This window comes from Homarus americanus, unplaced genomic scaffold (genome assembly GCF_018991925.1).
Source record: "Homarus americanus isolate GMGI-L3 unplaced genomic scaffold, GMGI_Hamer_2.0 scaffold367, whole genome shotgun sequence".
Taxonomy (NCBI): domain Eukaryota; kingdom Metazoa; phylum Arthropoda; class Malacostraca; order Decapoda; family Nephropidae; genus Homarus; species Homarus americanus.
Window position 1 is genome coordinate 17851348 of NW_024743709.1, and position 21430 is coordinate 17872777.

A 21430-nucleotide genomic window follows, 5' to 3' on the forward strand; every position below is an offset into this window, starting at 1 on the left:
TGATCTACAGTGTACGACAACATCAATTAAATACAAAAGGGTTAACAACAACACTGTAGATATAAATAACATAAACACGTAGTTCCTTTAAAGGAGAAAGACTCGAACACAATAGCAAAAGAAATAAAGAAAATCGACAAATACAGGACAAATATATAACATGTTTACTGTTTATTCATGAATGTAAACATCTTTCTTCATTATGGTAATTGATATGTTCCCCTCTGACTAGGCTAACATTAATAACGTTTAATAACAGTCTCTCTTTGATAAATTATGCTAAGTAATTTTTTTGATTCTTACTTACTGAAGTTCTGTAAGCATCTCTTTTTAAATAAGTTCATCAACGTTCCTCTTAAGCTACTACAGTACAAGATATCAAGAGCGTTTACCGCAACAGCTGGATGCAACACGGGATGCCTTGGCAACATGCATCGGGACGGGGCGTTTAAATAATAAACCTCGTTTTAAAGGTCAGAAGCCACGGCACCCTGAGTCCCCTTAGTGCAAAAGACGAAATTTTGTAAATCTTCTATTTTTAAGTGACCTGTATTCCGTATCTGGGGACAACTGTAACCTACCATAGATTCTTTCTTACCAGACTATTTGTCCTAAATGTCTGTCTACCCGTCCGTGTGACCTGGATATACTATACAATATTGTGCTGGTATTCTTATTGACTATTCTATACATCAGACACCACTCGAGAATAAAATGGGTTTCAATGAATACAGGTCAAAAGTGGGGGTCACATGTCATGGCATATGTCATAAGGCCCGCGGTTCAGTTGCTGTGGAAGGGTTCAACAAACTGCGAGTCGTCGGGTAGAAACTGTCGTACACTTCTTGGGTTATATAATGTACTGTGCTCACTGCCTGTGCCGGTGTCCACCCTAAGATCAATACTTTACTTTTGCCTGTGTTCATCTTATGGTCTCCCTTCCTTAGTGAGGAGAAGAGTCACTTGCCTAATATACAATGATGAGAGCAGCCGACTTAACCTCACTGAGACACCGTTCTCACGTTTATACTTTCACCATTCCACTTTACCTCTACTCCCTCTCACCTCAGACATGAATCGTTTATTGCAACACCAATTATTATCCCTAGGCTAAATGTAGACACTTATGGTCATGGATGTACAGCTTTTACACCTCAACGTCTGCTGATGATGATAGTGCTTGGGATGTGGTCATTCATCCACGTGAGTTTAAGTAAATTTTGCCATCTTACCTAAATATCTTACTTACCTGTCTGACTGACTGGGGAGTAAGACATTTGTGCGGTTAACGCAGCCAATGACCAGTTTTTAGTCACTGTTGTTAAGAAACAGTTAGAAGAGTTTGTCAACACTACTAATAGTCTCTCACGTCACCTACCACCAGCATCACCACCGCTGCTGCCGCCGCCAACAACCTCCACCATCCGGCACACTGACCCGTCCAAGGCCAAGAGAAAGTTCACGCTCGTCACGCTTACCTGAAAATATAAAAGAAAATATATAAATAATGTCCTCCACGGTAAAAATATATATATTTAAATATTACATACTGTATATTATACACACACACACTTATTTAAGGTCATTCTTTACAGGGGAAGCTTGTTATCACAATCATCCAACATATAGAATTGTACCCATCTGTAAACCTATACCTCAGTCTACTGTACACTTTCAGCTGATTTATGTATAGCAGTGAAGTAGTACCGTACAGTAAACACACTTTCTTGAATTTTAACAATACCTACATCCCAACTAAGACCACCTGAATAATAGTTTAGATTACACTGCAGTTAGCCTTCTCGTCCGTCCCTCATCTACCATTATCCTCATACATTTATTGTCATCTTAACACGTGCCGTACACACACCTCATACATTTATTGTCATCTTAACACGTGCCGTAGAAATATGTCTATTTCCCATGAGCTGGTGTGTAATGAAGAATGTAAGACTTAGTCACCGGGCTGATAGACCCTTGTAGTTGATGAGGGACGCGCTGGGTGTGGAATCCATACCAACGTAAGTGTTGGTAGTATGGTTGCCAACATGTTGGATAAAAGATGCCAACATTGTTGGAAAGAAAGGTGAAATGATCACCTGGTTCACACTAGTCAGTTTACTTGATATATTTCTGCTGACGACAATGTTCCCAACACTAATGTTGCAAACATTTTCGTGTAATTTTCACAACATTATTGATAACACAGTTGCCAATGTTGAGATAGAGTAGATCCACCTTTAGGCACATGGATTAAGCATGAGCAACACGTGTAGAGACCTCGATGATGGCGGCAAGGTCCTTTTAAAACGTAATTTTATCCAGAAATTTCAAGACAACGTAAAGTAAATTTATAAATTCCAAATTAGAGGATAAATATCCAAGACGGTCAGATAACGATACATTGTACACGTCACATGTTGAACAACCACCGCGTGACAAGAGCCAGGCTGGAGTGCTCTTATGCCCCTAGAGACGAGGCGGTCAGAAATAAGATCGAGCTATATTTATGTGGCCAGTGGCCTTGACAGGATGAAGAGCAGCAACAGCACCACTTACATGGGTACATCAGCCAAAATATGTTTACTGAACCCAAGTTGTGTTCAAGCAACAGCTGGTACAAGATCTTCATAATTGTATCTGTAACGAAACCTAATCTTCACCATCTTTCATGTTCTTATGCATGAGTGAAGACTACCATGGATTATTGTATGTAAGAATGTTCTAAAGTTTAGTACTCTTCATTTTTTATTATTATTATTATTAGAGCCACCTTGCCATCTTTTTCTAAGCTATGTAATCCTCACATGACGCATCATATTTAATTTCCCTATACGCTCACCACACAGGCACTGCTTAAATAAGAGGTCAAAGTATCTACGTGGAGTTGTTTGAAAGTGGTACGTGGGAAATCCGTGGTGTGGAATGGAAGTGGAGCAGTATGGTGTGTGGAGTGTAACACGGTGGAGTGGTCTGGGGCGTGGAGTTCGTGTAGGGTATCAAGTGGTGGAGTGGCCTGGTCTGGCGGGTGGAGTGTGGGGAAGGAGCCTCGTAGTGTGTCAAGTGGTGGAGCGAGCTAGCTTGTCCTGGATGTGTGACGTGTAAGGGTGTTATATATTAAATAAAATACACACAGGAATATTCAACAGCATAACACGTGAAAATGTTTACATGGACGAAGAGGGCGAGACAGTGTGTATGAGGGGAAAAAAACTGTCTGGTAAAGCCGTAGAAACTGCCCGGTGAGCCAAAAATACAAGACACCATGTCTCACTACCACGCCTAATAATAGACACACATGACTTAAGCTCTTGAGTCTCCGAGACAACTGAAGAACGTTAGTGCTTAAGAACAAAGCTGACGGCGAACACTTAAGATGTTTCGTTGGTATCTTAACTTCTTAAGTGACTGGCATAACAATAACGGAGTTTTCCTTTGTGTCAAAAACAAAAACAACCCTTATACCACAAATGCCTGTCGCTGTGCCAGTGTCGTGAATCAGACCAATTAAAGCTGACGGGGCCATCCGAAAAGGGTCGTCCGCCTTCGAGGCCCCCAGCGGATATTGTGTTTGTGTAATGTAGGCAACGTTGAGAGCGAGTTTTATGTAGGAGTCTGGGTGTGTACTTAGGCAGGTTATCTGCTTATTAAACACTACTTTTTCATAAAGAAGACATTTTAAAGCAAGTTGTAGTTTTAAGGTGTCCTTCACTGGTCGTCCATAATGTAAAGTTTCCAGAGGATGTGCTTTACTCCAAGAAAATCGTCTTGGCCAATTAGACGGTAATAACATCTCAAGACATTGCAAAAGGACCACAAACTATAAATGTGGTATAAAAGTATGAAAATAAGTTGGAGGTTGTCGAGAATCCTGAGAAAGTAAACAGTGGGAAGTAAAGAGAGGCCGTCCTGAAGACAGTACTTGACGAATCACCAAAATCTTATCAGAAAGTTTGCATGAAACGGTTTAAAGCCGGCCCAATGACCTTTGATCTCTAAGTCGACCAATCTTCGTAAAAACAGCAAACTTCTACGGATTAAACATTGAATCTTTACTATCAGCTTAAAGGTAATAAACACGTGGGAGGTAAACCACTAATCACCCACAACTTATGTTTTTACTTGAACTAAAGGTTATATCATTCAAACGTTTTACCATGTTTTTCCTTGGTTACACCGCTAATGATTTACTTTCCAAAGCTAATTAAAACAAACTTATGGTTCTAACATAAAAAGTAATCAGTTCGATAATATTATCCAACCACCACCCACAATCCTTACTCTTCTTCATATTCAGCCTTTAAATTATCAACAAGCGTCACAGGTCCCGGGTACCATCACCACTGTTTCCTCTCCGGTCACATACAGACAAGGACTACCGTTACTCTAGATAAACACTGCGGGATAATCAGTACAACTGGACAATCTTCAGTCATCAACTAACACAAACACGCAACAATACACAACTTCCCCAGTCAGCAGTGTAAACAGAGGGAGAGAACGGCTGGAGGGGGAGGGGGGACCTGTAAGTAAACAGCCTAGCACTCATCACCCTAGCAACCACTCGTGCTCTCCTTACCTCGCCATCAACCTCACATAAGAGGCGCACGTTACTCAAGAGCGCCCAGAGAGGTACTCAGCCAGTATTTGCCAGGAACCCACACAAGTAAATTAACAAGTCTACTAAAGTCTCGCCCCATCGGTACAAATATATTACCTTAAAAAAAAAAGGCATAAAACGGACAAATGAACCAAAAAGCAGCAACTGACTTACGTTATGTAAATTATTTCTTATTCTGGAGTTTAAGAGACATGGCCAAAGAGCGCCTCACTGTGATCTCAAATTGTGATATGATACATCAAGAGCTCTATCGCAGGTTATAAATATCTCCAATACAAGTTTCATTAATACAATTACACCAGTTCAGGGATAGAACAGTGTCAAGACAACATGTAATGGTCAAAGATGCTTGATGCACTAAGCGTAGTGATCATCCGCCCAATAAATTAAGGCAGGATGAACAGAAAATAAAAATTGACTGATTGTGAACTTGACTTCTGACACTATTATACAAAGATCGACGGCTATCTTTCAGCTCCCAGAAACGTTCTGTCTACCAAGTCTGGCAATCAGGAGAAAAGGAATTGGAGTGGAATGGAGAAGGAAGGTGGAAGTTACGAGGAAATTTCCCAATCACATAAAAACATATCGCCCCGGCAGGAAGAGTGTATCACCGACTTAGGGAAGCATCATCTACCACCGGCAAAGAATGATACGGCTCCCTACTCCCGTTTACAACCTTGTTACCTTGACCTTTTAAATTGTGGCATATAAATTAACTACATCTCTTCACTACCCAAAAGAAGAAGGTGTAGCAAGTGTAAGATTATTCATTAATTCTACTTAAGAGTTATGTTGCTGTATTTCACAATGAAGATGGACAAACACTGATCACTACATGACCATGACTTACACCAACTCGCCAGGAGTAGTCCCAATTTTAACTGTTGGGTTATAAAAGATAAGAACTCTGTAAAAACATGACCTCGAGTTTCTCCACGTGAGGGAAAATATTACAAAGAATCTTTCAGTGAGGTTTTGTGGTGGTTTCCATTCCCCAGTTTATAAGATGTCTCATATGACACTAGTCCTCCTTGTTCTGATTTAATTCTTTCACCGAGTTCTGGGTGCCAGACAGTAATTACAGGTCGTATTTTCTGAAATGAATCGACCAGGGCAACGATTAAATACTTTCTTACAGAGATACAATAATATGCTCAAGTCCAGCTAAAATAAAGAGCAACAAGGACGCAAACATGGTGGCGAAGGTATGGCTATTGGGGGAGGCTGGAGGCCATTTTAATAAAAAAAAGTCTTTGTAAATAGTACAACTGCCTCCAGTGCATACAGTATAAGTGTTCTCTACCACATGTTACAAGAAAACACAACACTTGTTTCAGCCGCCTATTTCTCGTAACTGTTCTCTTGATAACTAAACTATTGTAACTTCCTGTCTCACTCCCACCCATTTTGAAAGTTCTCCCGTCATCTATTTCCCCCCAAACCCACTAACACGAAACGACTCTTCTAATCCCACACCCTCAACAAGACGTCTCTCCTCACTCTTACCGCTAAGATCTCGCCTAACCTCCCTTAGCGGACTCCCCACCCCTTCTCTGTAACTCCTCACTCTCGCTGGCCATGGCTTCATTCCACATTCCTTATCCACCCAGCTTTTCGAGACAATTCCTCACCCCCACAATTCTGCATTCCTTTCTCCCCTATTAATCATGAAGAGGGGGAGGAGAGGGAGCGCAGTAAACTGAACTCGTCCATCAGGATACAATTACAGAGGGAAGCAACCCAGAGCTCTGACTGTGTCAACAAACATCAGGGAACACGCGCGAGTACGCACTAACCTACCTACACATACGCGTAGCTTTGATTTACATATTTTTTTCACAATGTAAGCACATTTAATTGGTGAAGCTTACTGTAGATTACGCCAAACAGCTTTAAGTAGTCCACAGAGAGACACTCGGCGAAAACTCAGTGCGATGACCTTGGTCATCACTTTTGTCTGTGATAAATTAATAATAATCGGTTATATGGATATTTCTTATCGTGGGGTGATGTTCATCGATGAATAATATATAACCTTCACCTTTGTCAGATGTTGACCAAAGTCATGCAGTGCCGAACAGTTGCCGAGGCCCACCAGCTGTGAAATCTATAAAAAGCAATAAAGCTGTGGACACTAGTAGTATACGAACACACACATACACCCAAACACAGACAAACCGAACGGATCAATAACCTTGGCACACCTTTGATTTCATAAAATAAACAATGAATACCAATACAAGTATTCCTGCACATTCGATTCCACGTAAACAGGTGATACAGGGGGTCCGAGAACTGGCCACCAACCGCGTTCATTACCAGAAGCCTGTGGCGTGAGCTGGCGGGGAGCACTGAAAGATATTTCTCGCAGACTGTAAGGAAAGCCACATAAAACTGACTGACGCGGCCAAGAAATGCTAGCTGGTAGCACGATGCTGACCAAGCAAGGGTGAGGTAAGAGGCAGGATGAACCCGTGTGTTAACACCAGCCTCAACTCGACACCCTTTCACCAGGTCTCACCCTCGGGGCTTCATGAACAAAGATTCACACTTACTACGAGATTACCCACAGCAGCCCTTAATGTCACCAGTGCCCCACGCCACCTGCCAACGGATACACGGGGTTAAGCTACAAGAATTGACTATTTTTTCATGTGATCAATACAAGCATACAGTTAAAAGGAGTCCTTGCAGTGTTTACTTGAACGCAAAACCTTTTGTGGTTTACAAATCAGAGGCAACTTTCTGGAAGCCTTTCCGTTCCTAAAATAAAAAGTCCAATGCAAAGCCAAAAAAAAATAAAAAAAAATAAAAAATACAGGCCCCCAATCTTTTATTGAACGCAAACTTTTATTAACATTAAACTCTGTGGCTCAGCAATGTTTTATCATGGAACCTCCAAAATATTTTACTAAAGACCGGAGATGCTCAGTGTCGTCACAGACTGACGGAGCCCCCCACTACCCGTGTTTTGGTACATCATTCGGTACTCAATGATATTCCATGATTTTACTGATAACGGAATACCTCTCATCTATTAGGCTGACAGCTTCCAGTACTAATAATCCCATATACACGCCACGAAATAGCCAGAGTCTCGGATTCATTAAGATCCAGTACATTACATTAATTATCTCTTAAAATGGCGGTGAGTGACCTAACCTAATTAATAATGAGGTTCAGTATAATTTTGATACCAATTCGTACTTTTCATTTTTTTTCTTTAACTTTTCCAGTTCTAAGAAACTTTTAACTCAAGAACTTTTGGGAACCGAGGAGCCCGTGTCTGTCTCCACCAACACTGTGAAGAAATATGTCCTCCACTAACGACACGACACACTGCAGCACCAACACAAGACACACTGCAGCACCAACACACGACACACTGCAGCACCAACACACGACACACTGCAGCACCAACACACGACACACTGCAGCACCAACACACGACACACTGCAGCACCAACACACGACACACTGCAGCACCAACACGACACACTGCAGCACCAACACACGACACACTGCAGCACCAACACACGCACACACACTGCAGCACCAACACAACACACCGTGCCACACGACACACTGCACCAACACACGACACACTGCAGCACCAACACACGACACACTGCAGCACCAACACACGACACACTGCAGCACCACAGCCAGCACCAACACGACACACTGCAGCACCAACACACGACACCTGCAGCACCAACACACGACACACTGCAGCACCAACACACGAACCTCAGCACCAACACACGACACACTGCAGCACCAACACACGACACACTGCAGCACCAACACAGACACACTGCAGCACCAACACACGACACACCGCAGCACCAACACACGACACACTGCAGCACCAACACGACACACCGCAGCACCAACACACGACACACTGCAGCACCAACACACGACACACTGCAGCACCAACACACGACACACCGCAGCACCAACACACGACACACTGCAGCACCAACACACGACACACTGCAGCACCAACACACGACACACTGCAGCACCAACACACGACACACTGCAGCACCAACACACGACACACTGCAGCACCAACACACGACACTGCAGCACCAACACACGACACACCGCAGCACCAACACACGACACACTGCAGCACCAACACACGACACACTGCAGCACCAACACACGACACACTGCAGCACCAACACACGACACACTGCAGCACCAACACACGACACACTGCAGCACCAACACACGACACACTGCAGCACCAACACACGACACACTGCAGCACCAACACACGACACACTCAGCACCAAACACGACACACTACAGCACCAACAGACACACTGCAGCACCAACACACGACACACTGCAGCACCAACACACGACACACCGCAGCACCAACACACGACACACGCAGCACCAACACACGAACACTGCAGCACCAACACACGACACACTGCAGCACCAACACACGACACACACTGCAGCACCAACACACGACACACTGCAGCACCAACACACGACACACTGCAGCACCAACACACGACACACTGCAGCACCAACACAAGACACACTGCAGCACCAACACACGACAAACTACAGCACCAACACACGACACACTGCAGCACCAACACACGACACACTGCAGCACCAACACAAGACACACTGCAGCACCAACACACGACACACCGCAGCACCAACACACGACACACTGCACCAACACACACACACTGCAGCACCAACACACGACACACCGCAGCACCAACACACGACACACTGCAGCACCAACACACGACACACCCATCACCACACACACGACACACTGCAGCACCAACACACGACACACTGCAGCACCAACACACGACACACTGCAGCACACACACACACGCCCAGCACCAACACACGACACTGCAGCACCAACACACACACACCTCAGCACCAACACACGACACACCCCAGCACCAACAAACGACACACCTGAGACCAACACACGACACACCGCAGCACACACACGACACACTGCAGCACCAACACACGACACACTGCAGCACCAACACACGACACACTGCAGCACCAACACACGACACACTGCACACCAACACACGACACACTGAGCCAACACAACACACTGCAGCACCAACACACACACACTGCCAACACACGACACACTGCAGCACCAACACAACGACACACTGCAGCACCAACACACGACACACTGCAGCACCAACACACGACACTGCAGCACCAACACACGACACACTGCAGCACCAACACGACACACTGCAGCACCAACACACGACACACTGCGCAGCACCAACACACGACACACTGCAGCACCAACACACGACACATGCAGCACCAACACACGACACACTGCAGCACCAACACGACACACTGCAGCACCAACACACGACACATGCAGCACCAACACACACTGCAGCACCAACACCGACCTGCAGCACCAACACGACATGCAGCGCAACACGACACTGCAGCACCAACGACACACTGCAGCACCAACACGACCTGCAGCACCAACACGACACACTGCAGCACCAACACGACACACTGCAGCACCAACACCCTGCCCAACACGACCACTGCAGGCACCAACGACCCACAGCAGCACCAACACACGACACACTGCAGCACCAACCCGACACATGCAGCACCAACACACGACGCGCCAACACGACCTGCAGCACCAACACGACACACAGCACCAACACGCACACTGGCACCAACCCGACACCTGCAGCACCAACACCGCACTGGCACCAACACAAGACACACTGCGCGCAACACATGCGCAACAACACGACACACTGCAGCACCAACACGACACACTGCAGCCCAACACACGACACACTGCAGCACCAACACACGCACACTGCAGCCCAACACACACACTGCAGCACCAACACGACACACTGCAGCACAACACGACACACTGCAGCACCAACGACACACTGCAGCACCAACGACACACTGCAGCACCAACACGACACACTGCAGCACCAACGACACACTGCAGCACCAACACGACCTGCAGCACCAACCACGACACTGCAGCACCAACACAAACACACTGCAGCACCAACGACACCTGCAGCACCAACACGACACACTGCAGCACCAACACGACACACTGCAGCACCAACACACGACACACTGCAGCACAACACGACACGCACGACACCTGCAGCACCAACACGACACACTGCAGCACCAACACGACACACTGCAGCACCAACACACGACACTGCAGCACCAACACACTGCAGCACCAACACGACACACTGCAGCACCAACACACGACACACTGCAGCACCAACACACGACCTGCAGCACCAACGACACACTGCAGCACCAACACACGACACTGCAGCACCAACGACACACTGCAGCACCAACACACACCACCTGCAGCACCAACACGACCTGCAGCACCAACACGACACACCAGCACCAACACGACACACTGCAGCACCAACACCACGACACTGCAGCACCAACACACGACACACTGCAGCACCAACACCGACACTGCAGCACCAACACGACACCTGCAGCACCAACACACGACACACTGCAGCACCAACACGACACCTGCAGCACCAACGACACACTGCAGCACCAACACGACACACTGCAGCACCAACACGACACACTGCAGCACCAACACGACACACTGCAGCACCAACACACGACACACCAGCACCAACACGACACACTGCAGCACCAACACACGACACACTGCAGCACCAACACACACCTGCAGCGCAACACGCGCAGCACTAACACGACACCTGCACCAACACACGACACACTGCAGCACCAACGACACCTGCAGCACCAACACACACACTGCAGCACCAACACGACACCTGCAGCACCAACACGACACACTGCAGCACCAACGACACACTGCAGCACCAACACACGACACACTGCAGCACCAACACGACACACTGCAGCACCAACACGACACACTGCAGCCCAACACACGACACACTGTAGCACCAACACACGACACACTGCAGCACCAACACAAGACACACTGCAGCACCAACACACGACACACTGCAGCACCAACACACGACACACTGCAGCACCAACACACGACACGCCTCAGTCCAAGAACACGTATATTAAGTAGGTCAATTAACAAACAAAATGTCAGTTGAGGTTGAATGATTAATCCACCTTGAGGTTCATCAGTAACACAACTGACTTAATGGTGCATGAGTACTGGAATCTGTAAGAGAACAAGCCAGGTGGTAAACGACAAGAGTAAGAAACTTCGGTGACTGACGAGTAGGTAAACGACTGGAGAAAAGAGCATCAGGTGGTAAATGACAAGAGTAAAGAAAGTTGGGTGATAAATGTCAGAGGAAATGATTCAGTGAGGCAAGTGGGTAAGGTGAGGCTGCCAAGGGGTAGTAATCAGTTAAATCGACTCCTTGTGGCAATTGTGTTAACCGGGCGAGGATAAAAGTCATGCAAATTGGTCGTATGAGGCAGCTGGATAAAAGGTTCAGTGAGGTGATCAGATAAAATCGTTATAGTGAGGGCAGGAAGTTGTGACTAGAGAGTCAGTGTGGGTGGGTGACAGCTGGTCGCCTCCGTCACCACCACCACCAGAAGCCTTGGTCACCCACGGCTGTGACTCATGTCGACACTCCAACACATGCTTAGAAACTTTTTTTCCTGGTATGACAAAATTGTAAATGAAAACACAAAAGAGAAATTAAATGTTTAAGTTAAACATTTTCTCTCCAGATATAGCAAAAGTTTAACTGGAAGCACAAAGGACAAATTTCAGGGCTTACTGTACTATATCTAATGAAGATGTACACACACATCATTTAATATTTCCAACAGAACTTTTTATTCAACATCACTTGGAGAATTATCTTGACTGTTTGGGAACGTCAGTAGGCTGTGTGGATAACAGGGACATAGTTTGTTGAACTGACAATTTACAGTCTTTATAGCGCGGATTACTGACGATCTGAATATAATACAAATATATCTTTTGACACTATCTTCTGGCAAGAGGTTTCCGTCAAGAGTAACAGGGAAAAAAACACGTAATTTTATCACAATAAAATAAAGGAACCTTACTTCAGGATCCTTTCAGAAAAGTCCTCTATTGTCATCTCATTAAATGCAAACTGTAAACTGTCATAATACAGTATCTCACACACACACATACTAGTGCACCATCAGTAAAGATAACAAGAAACTTAGTAATGGTGAATCACATTTATGCAGCGGAAGCAAGTCACCAGTGAGAAGGAAGGTAGGTGGCGTGACCAGGGCAGAGTGAAGAAGAGGATACACGGCCACGCCCACAATTTGCATAACAATGGCAGTTGATGGTTACTTGAGACCGGCTTTAACTCCCCAACGAGCATTAAAATACTTTTTGTCATGTCATTAGCTCGGACGTTTTATATTGGCGGATAAATGCATTAGGAAGAAGAGCGAACCTGCGGGGACTCACTGCACCGGAGTCCCGAGAAAATTGTTCCGTTAAGGTTTAGCGTAGATTCCCTACACCATCAAATTTCTATTTAATTAACAAATTAGAGAATATTCGAGAGAAAGACAATCAAGCCAGATCACATCGCCTCTCACCTGCTGCACAACGAAGGAAGTACAGTTTCATATAAAGGAAAAAATTTTGCTATAATTTTCATATAAAAATACTATTAATTTCACATTCAAAAATCAATCCGACAGTGACAAGGCGGGTTACCTTATAAACTAAAGGATATAAGGTATATATCTCATTCGTCTAGATTCTCAAAGGTTCCCAAGATGAAAATATTCCTCGTGACACAAGATAACTATGAGAATCCACCTAAGCACGAAATCAGAGCCTAACAAAATTAAAATCAGAGGTAATCGTATGGAGACTAAACCCTATAATCTCGTGAGTGGTGTGACGACCTGAGCACCCAGATCCATACAGGCACATAAGGGGCACGTATCTTTCCCTCCCTCCCCTCACTGCACCAACCCCCCCACCACCACCTTATAAATAATGCAGTCACCAGCCCCACATTACCAACAGAAATGGGCCGGAACTTACACATTTCGCGAGGCAAAGCAAAAATCCAGAGGTATAAGGAAGGAAGCCGGCCTAATAAGCAGTGTAGCGGCGGGAGAAATGAAAGGAAATTGCACAAGAACATTATTACCAGACTGACTCTTCATCACAGCTTTTAATTAATTACTGCAAGAATAGTAAGTATATTGTCACACACACAGGAAGAAAGGAAGGAAAGAAGGAAGGAAAGAAGGAAGAAGAGAAAGAAAGAGAATGATGAGGGTGTGGTACTGCATTTGCATGAGAATGAAAGTGAAAGAATGAGTGTGTAAGAAAAACTAAGTCCATTAAATTTAGGTTCGTGAATGATGCAACTATAAGTGATTAAGTGAGTGTCCGAGTGTGGGTGAAGGGGCATGCATGTGATATCGTATTTGTAGGATAACTTAAGTCAGGGAGGTGAGGTACGAGCAGGTGGAGGGAGGTTTGCATGATGGTGGTGAGGCACGGTAGGTGTCATCTACATAGTGTGGTGGGAGTCACGCCCCGGAGTGCCGCTAACACTGGACCGTGACGACCCTAATGTGACACCCTCCATATATTCTCCCCTTCCATCCTCCCCACCACACCACCTCCCCACCTTCTTCCAGCACCCCCCTCCACACACACCTTGTTTACAGTTCTAGGAAAGATGATGATGAAGAAACAGCACGTGTAAGAAAAAGAAGCCACGAAAGTCGAGTAACAAGTTGCGAGGAGGGGAACGCTAATGTATAAATTGAGAGAAAACCAAAAGACAAGTTTCATGGAAGAGCCAGGCAATGATGGCAGAAGATGAGCAGGCAGCCAGAGCCCTGGAGGAAGACAGCACAGAGGGAAGGAAGGAGGGAGGGGGGGGGAGCTAGGAAACAGGTAGCAGAAGGGGGACGGACAGCCAGGTGAGGCGGGACCTTTAGTTTCCACCCTGGGAGGAGAGAGGGCGAGGCGAGTGTATCAGCCTCTTAGTCTTTATATAAATGTCAGGGCAGTACATTGTGTTTATATAATCATATCACCCCCTGTAAGTTTCCACTGGCTATGAGGTGACATGATCATACCACGTGATGGGCAGGTTCATTGAGGTGCGGCCCAGTGACTGTTAAGGTCAGTATTTAAAGGCCAAGGAGAGAGACTTTATATCTCATTAAGACACGGGCATTATTCCCCAACCTAGGCTGACCAAGGCCACATCGTATCGCATAATATAGCGAATAACAACATCCCATACTCTTGTTATAACCAATATTGTATAAATTCAAGATGAATATTTTTAACTCGCATGGCAAAACATTAGCAGTGATACAAATATAAATGTGAAGGGAGACGACACAAGTTGATAAAACACTTGGCGCGGTATTGCCGCAAGTCCTTGATGACGTCAGTGTTCCACCCCCACCCACCACACCGCTGGCCAGAGACGGGTCGATGATGCTCTTATTCCCTTCCTGGTCAGGCCTTACGTCATCCTCTTACAACCAACCCTAGGCGTCGCCACACCCTCCTCTAGCCATCCTGAGCTTACTCTCCCCTTCCTCCCTCCAGTTAAAGCTTTCCTACTTTTCTCTTCTTTCTTACCCCCTTCTCTCCCCCTCCTTCGCGTGGTGCTGCATCCACCATCCTCGCCATAACACTTGTTGCTCATACAGCCCCCCCCCCCCCAGTCTTAAACTGTGACAAAACAGTATACCAAAAAGCCAACAAAACACGCACACCGACGACCATCCTTAACACCAGCCTAACCCAGGAATGGATCATGAGTCACACACTTCAGGAGAGGGAAAGACGTGTAAGGTAAAGGTTAGCCAGTTGTTGTTGTCATGAAGAGTGCAAGAGCCGGCACACACCCATGGCCTCAGATGCCCATCACCACCACCACCGGCTACAAATCATATGGAGGCCATGACAACTTACACCTACAGTACACATCTCCACTGTCACGCCAGCAGCATTTTGTATCAAACTCTATCGCTGACATTTACTTCAAAACCACGAACGACGATCTTTATAATTATCCTTTACGACAATAGGGTATACAGCAGTGTGTGCCTATACAGTGAAGCATGCATTATATACAGTGCCAGAGGTGAGGATACACTCAAACCACGTAAAGATGACATTTTTACACAATCGGTATTTTATTATTAAATCGGGTTATGATAGAATTCCCTTTTTCATCTGGCATTTTCGTGACACGCGCCCACCGTGTCTTCCATACTAACACAGGCTTATATCCTTACACAATAATTTCGCAAGGATGTATGTCAAACTGATAACCCCAATGTAAATATCGTGTTATTAGGATAGGTCCAGCTCTAATTCGAAAATGTTGAGAGCTTCGCATTAGTAGTTATTGATCAAAATAATTCAGTTTCACAGGCGCAAGTACTCTTCAATGTGGCATTATCTACAAACATATTTTCTTCCTGTAACCAATAACATAAAAGGATGTATTTAATTGTTTACCATTCATTACATAACGATTGGCTGCCAGACCTACATTGAAGGAATTTCAAACACATACCGATACTACATGGGCTGTCACATGCTTCCATAAATATCTACATCGTGCGGCATTCAACAGAAGTATGAACAAAATGTACCAAGGTTGTAGTTATCAATAGTCAGCTAGAATATCAGCAACAGCAGTGGCGGCAAGGTGGCGCCGCTGAGGGAGCAGACCCGACAGTCCGGCAACACACACACATACACTGGTGGCAACTATCATGCGCCGCCATGCACGCACCCACACACACACACCCGCAGGCAAGCACCACGTCTGCCACAACACAATTACTAAACCACCTCAACCACAAGCAGTCACCAACCTACACGTCAACCAACATGCCCTCAAAACACCACGTCAACTAATGAAACACCAAGCTGGTCACCACGTACACCACCACCACCACCAAGCTGGTCACCACGTACACTTCACCACCACCAAGCTGGTCACCACGTACACTACACCACCACCAAGCTGGTCACCACGTACACCACCACCACCAAGCTGGTCACCACGTACACTTCACCACCACCAAGCTGGTCACCACGTACACTTCACCACCACCAAGCTGGTCACCACGTACACTTCACCACCACCGCCATCAACACGTACACTTCACCACCACGTTGGTCACCACGTACGTCACCACCACCAAGCTGGTCATCACGTACACTTCACCACCACCAAGCTGGTCACCACGTACACCCCCACCACCACCAAGCTGGTCACCACGTACACTTCACCACCACCAAGCTGGTCACCACGTACACTTCACCACCACCAAGCTGGTCACCACGTACACTACACCACCACCAAGCTGGTCACCACGTACACTTCACCACCACCAAGCTGGTCACCACGTACACTTCACCACCACCAAGCTGGTCACCACGTACACTACACCACCACCAAGCTGGTCACCACGTACACTACACCACCACCAAGCTGGTCACCACGTACACTTCACCACCACCAAGCTGGTCACCACGTACACTTCACCACCACCAAGCTGGTCATCACTTACACTTCACCATATCACCCGACGAACAAGAGAAAGGAGATACAATACGATAAAGGATAAGAAGTTAGAAGCGAACAAGAGGCGAAGGAGCAGTGTCATACGTTCATCGATAATGCAATACTGCCTGACACTGTCCCCACACCAAAGCTAGCTCGTTCCTTCCAAATACAAGTCCAACTATTTGGCCACATATCTCCGTGTGCGCGCGTACACACACACACACACACTTAAATGATATGCACGGTATCTTAAGTTCGCCAGTATCACATCGCACTTTACCCTGCCCGTCACTGCCTATATCAGGGAGGGGGAGAAGCACCATAAATGCACTAGTGTACAACTGCCCGGCCAAGCAACACCACAATCCATCAACTATGTAGAGCACCGCTCCAACTCACACTGATATCACCATCAACAACCACCCACAACTATCACCACACTGTGTATTGCCAAACCTTATACGAGACAATAATTAATGAGAAAAATTACTGTATATACATTATTGAATAAAGACGGACAAGAACCCCATCGCAACACAACAAACTCAGTAGAACTCTGATGACTGACATAATAATTATTACTAAACTCGTCTAAGATCTGGTTACGGTGTTCTCTCTCGCTCTACATCAGTTTGGATAAAATCCATTACAATTTGCTAGAGTTGTCGAGTTCATAATTCTCGGATGTATAGACTAAAAAGTTTGCATTACTTGTATCATTTCTGATGTTCTTTTGTATTTGTATACGATATATGGATCTTATTCTGAATTATAGTATTATCATCATTATGTCTCCTTCTAGACGGGAAAGAGGGAGGAGGGGGCACTACCTAATATGTAATGATCGCGTGACCTTACATCTTCTCACTGGCAGGGGAACCATTTACTAATAAAGGAACAAACGAGATGCTTGATGGGCACTAAACAAACAGCTTCTCAATATCTACAGAGTGAAGGTCAACACGGTCAGTTCTAGAGGAAATCTACAACTGATATCAACATAGAAGATAGTGAGGGCCGTGTCAACAGCAAATATTAAAGTATATACTTGAAACATAATTGATAAGAAAGATCTACGGAATTTAAAAAAAATAAGTTATCGGTAAAAAAAAACAGGTTGCAATATTTAGTTTGATGCTTTAATTCTATACTGAAAAAAGTTGTTTTCCGTCACCAAATTACAATTCTCATAACTATTCTAAGTTGAATAAAATGTGGAAATTATGCAATCAACAGCATCTTTTTAAATCTTCTTACCTCAAAATATACAAATGCACAGTGTAATCTAAAAACAGCACAAATAAACAAACCAGGATATGAAGTAAGTACGGGATGTATCTCCTCGAACAGATGCACCAGCATCACCATGCAAAATTTCATGGAAATAGTCAAGCGGTTTCTGATATATGATGCACTTCTACACTCCTATACGCGGGAACTCTGTGTGTGTGTGTGTGTGTGTGTGTGTGTAAATATACTGGTAATATTTGAATGTAACGTCTAGCCTCCTTCACTGTATGTCAGACAAGGTGACGAAGATAAAGAACACATACCCGGTCCACCACTGTACATTGCTCTCGGGGACGTCGCCAACAGTGAAGCCCGCTGGCAACTTAATCTTCTACCCCTGGCAACCCAACCCTCACTCGGAAGACCCTAAAGGTCCAACATAATATCATGCTAACATCTACACCACCTCATAGGTTCATAATGTAATTCCATCATTCACATGGACTCTTTCCCCGCACTCGGTCCTCATGATCATAGGAAACATCCTTCACCCACGAGTTGAAATTTCTGGCTCACTTTATTTCAGTGAATATTAAATTCACTTTCAAGAAGGCCTTAAAAAATGACTGAACTATACATTAACTATGACATAATAACTGTTATCTGCGTTTACATTAACATACTTCCCACCTACACAACCAAGATGTTACAAAACAGCACATACTTATGGTAAATATAAGGAATTCAACTAAGACAACTAGTAATTAGAGACGTTCATGACTCAAGTTATACAAAGGGGATAGAGATTACATTTACACGAGAAAGCTCTCAGAGTTTATGACACCCGTGCATCACTAACCCGTCAAAGAAAGAACACACAGTCTCTCCGGTAGTAGCAATGAACTTTGTGTTTTGTGAAGGTGAGCACAATGTTGACTGCAAGGAAAGCGTTGGTAGCTTGAATATCAGTTTAAATGTCATATTTAAGTTTAAGGCGCCATATTTGTATTTCCATTCTGAAACAGTCAAAGCCATAGAGTACTGAATCATCACTTGCTGGGGCACCATATCTTAAATGTTAAAGGAATCACTGTACCAGTAATAGTATTTTGACTAAAGATTTGAATGACTAAATATAACCTTTACACACACCAACATCCATCAGGGTACCGAGTGAACGTTGTATGAAACAAAGTTATTATTTTAGTGCAAGAAAACATCAGTAAAGCACACGACCCCACCTACTGTAGGTGTGCAGTTTCAACCAGATGGACGGAAAAGGAATAAACTTAATGCCGTTGGTGGAAGGTGGAGGGGGAGTATAAATGTTTCTCACTTGTCTTCGTAAAAGGTTGAATGAGGTTCTAATCCAATAGAATAAAATTTTATCTTTCATTTCTTTGATGTCAATGCCTCTGTAACACTCCAAGGAAAGTCTTTACATTTCTATCTAAACTAAAATCTTTATTCAGTAAGATGGTCCAAATGGGTAAACCCAGACGAGCAAGCAAATGTACGACCTGACTGGTCTCAAAACCTAAACCATTGCTTTTCATAACCAACTTGATGATAATACACCCATTTATAAACAAGGTGTGGAGAGATGACAGCAAAGAGGGAGGTCGATGGTGGGGTGGGTGTCGGGTACGTGGAGTTGGGAAAATGGGACACGAGACCTGGGTTGAGGGGGAAGGGGGAGGGTGTGATGGGCGTGGTGGCGACAGCCTTGATGGAGTTTAAATGGCCAAGGGAAATGGGTTGCGTCGTGAGGGGTGAGGGGAGGTGGCACAAATATCACCACCTCGCTGTACCCTCTCCCTTTGGCGCCGGCGTGCCCTTAAACAAACAGATACACACAAACACGTACGGCATATCCAGTAACACACACACACACCACTACAAACACAATCAGCCTGTTTAACCAAACAACAATGAAAACGGCCTAGGAGTGTTTGTGTTTGTGTGTTCTGGTGATGGTTCCAGGTCAAACTGACCCTAGCCCTAATAGACCCCAGATTTATCCAGCCATTAGGACTAGGACCCATTAAGATTGGATCCCAGTAGGATTAGTGCTCGACAGGACTGAGGGTTCAATGGAACCGAGGCCCATTAGGACGAAACCTCAGTCCTGGTTGTTAGGTTAAGGTGGGGTCTTAATACTTGGGTCTATTTAACCAGTCACCATATCGATGAGTTTCCAGAAACAAATTAGAGTTAAACTTTATAAACAAACATAAAGAGCCAGACGCAAAATGAAGCATCGTCAGACTCTATGTGGCGTCTGTGAAGCAACACTCGGGGGTGACACTCGTCCTCATTTAGTAATTAAACTAATGGTATTTTACTTGATTACAGTTAACTCCCCGATTCCAGGACCTCCACAGTATTCCTTTCGTTGCACTGTTTGTTTTATTGTAGAGTATTACTAATTTGGGGATCTTAAACACTATTATCTACAGTAACTTCCAATAACGTGAGCCGAACCCTTAGAAGTAAATAACCATTACTATCAACAATTACATTATCATTACTATTATCTACCATTAGTAATAGTAGTGGTAGCCTCATAAGTTTTAATACTATTATTTCTTTACTTTTATGTTCATCTATATTGATTATAATTCAACAAGTTTACACACAGCCCGGGTTTGGGTACAGCTCACAGACCCAGGTACTGAAAAACAAAACTCCTCTCCCATACAACGAAGAGATGGGGGAAAACCCTGAAACATAGAGCAGCTAAACACTATATTAGCATATAAATTGATAAGTTACACAACATGTATTAAAATTCAAAGCTTTATATTCAACATTTATGCGATGAGGAGGGGGGGTTGGAGGAGGAGGAGGGGGTTGGAGGAGGAGGGGGGTTGGAGGAGGAGGGGGGGTTGAGGAGGAGGAGGCTGGAGGAGGAAGTGGGAGTTGGAGGAGGAGGGGCTGGAGGAGGAGGGGGGTTGAGGAG

General features: G+C 45.0%; 1 protein-coding gene across 1 annotated transcript in view; it reads right to left on the reverse strand.

The window, feature by feature from the left end:
- The window catches only part of LOC121877258 (spectrin beta chain-like), a 130134-nt gene that overhangs the window by 80777 nt on the left and 27927 nt on the right, over positions 1 to 21430 (reverse strand). The window lies entirely within an intron of this gene.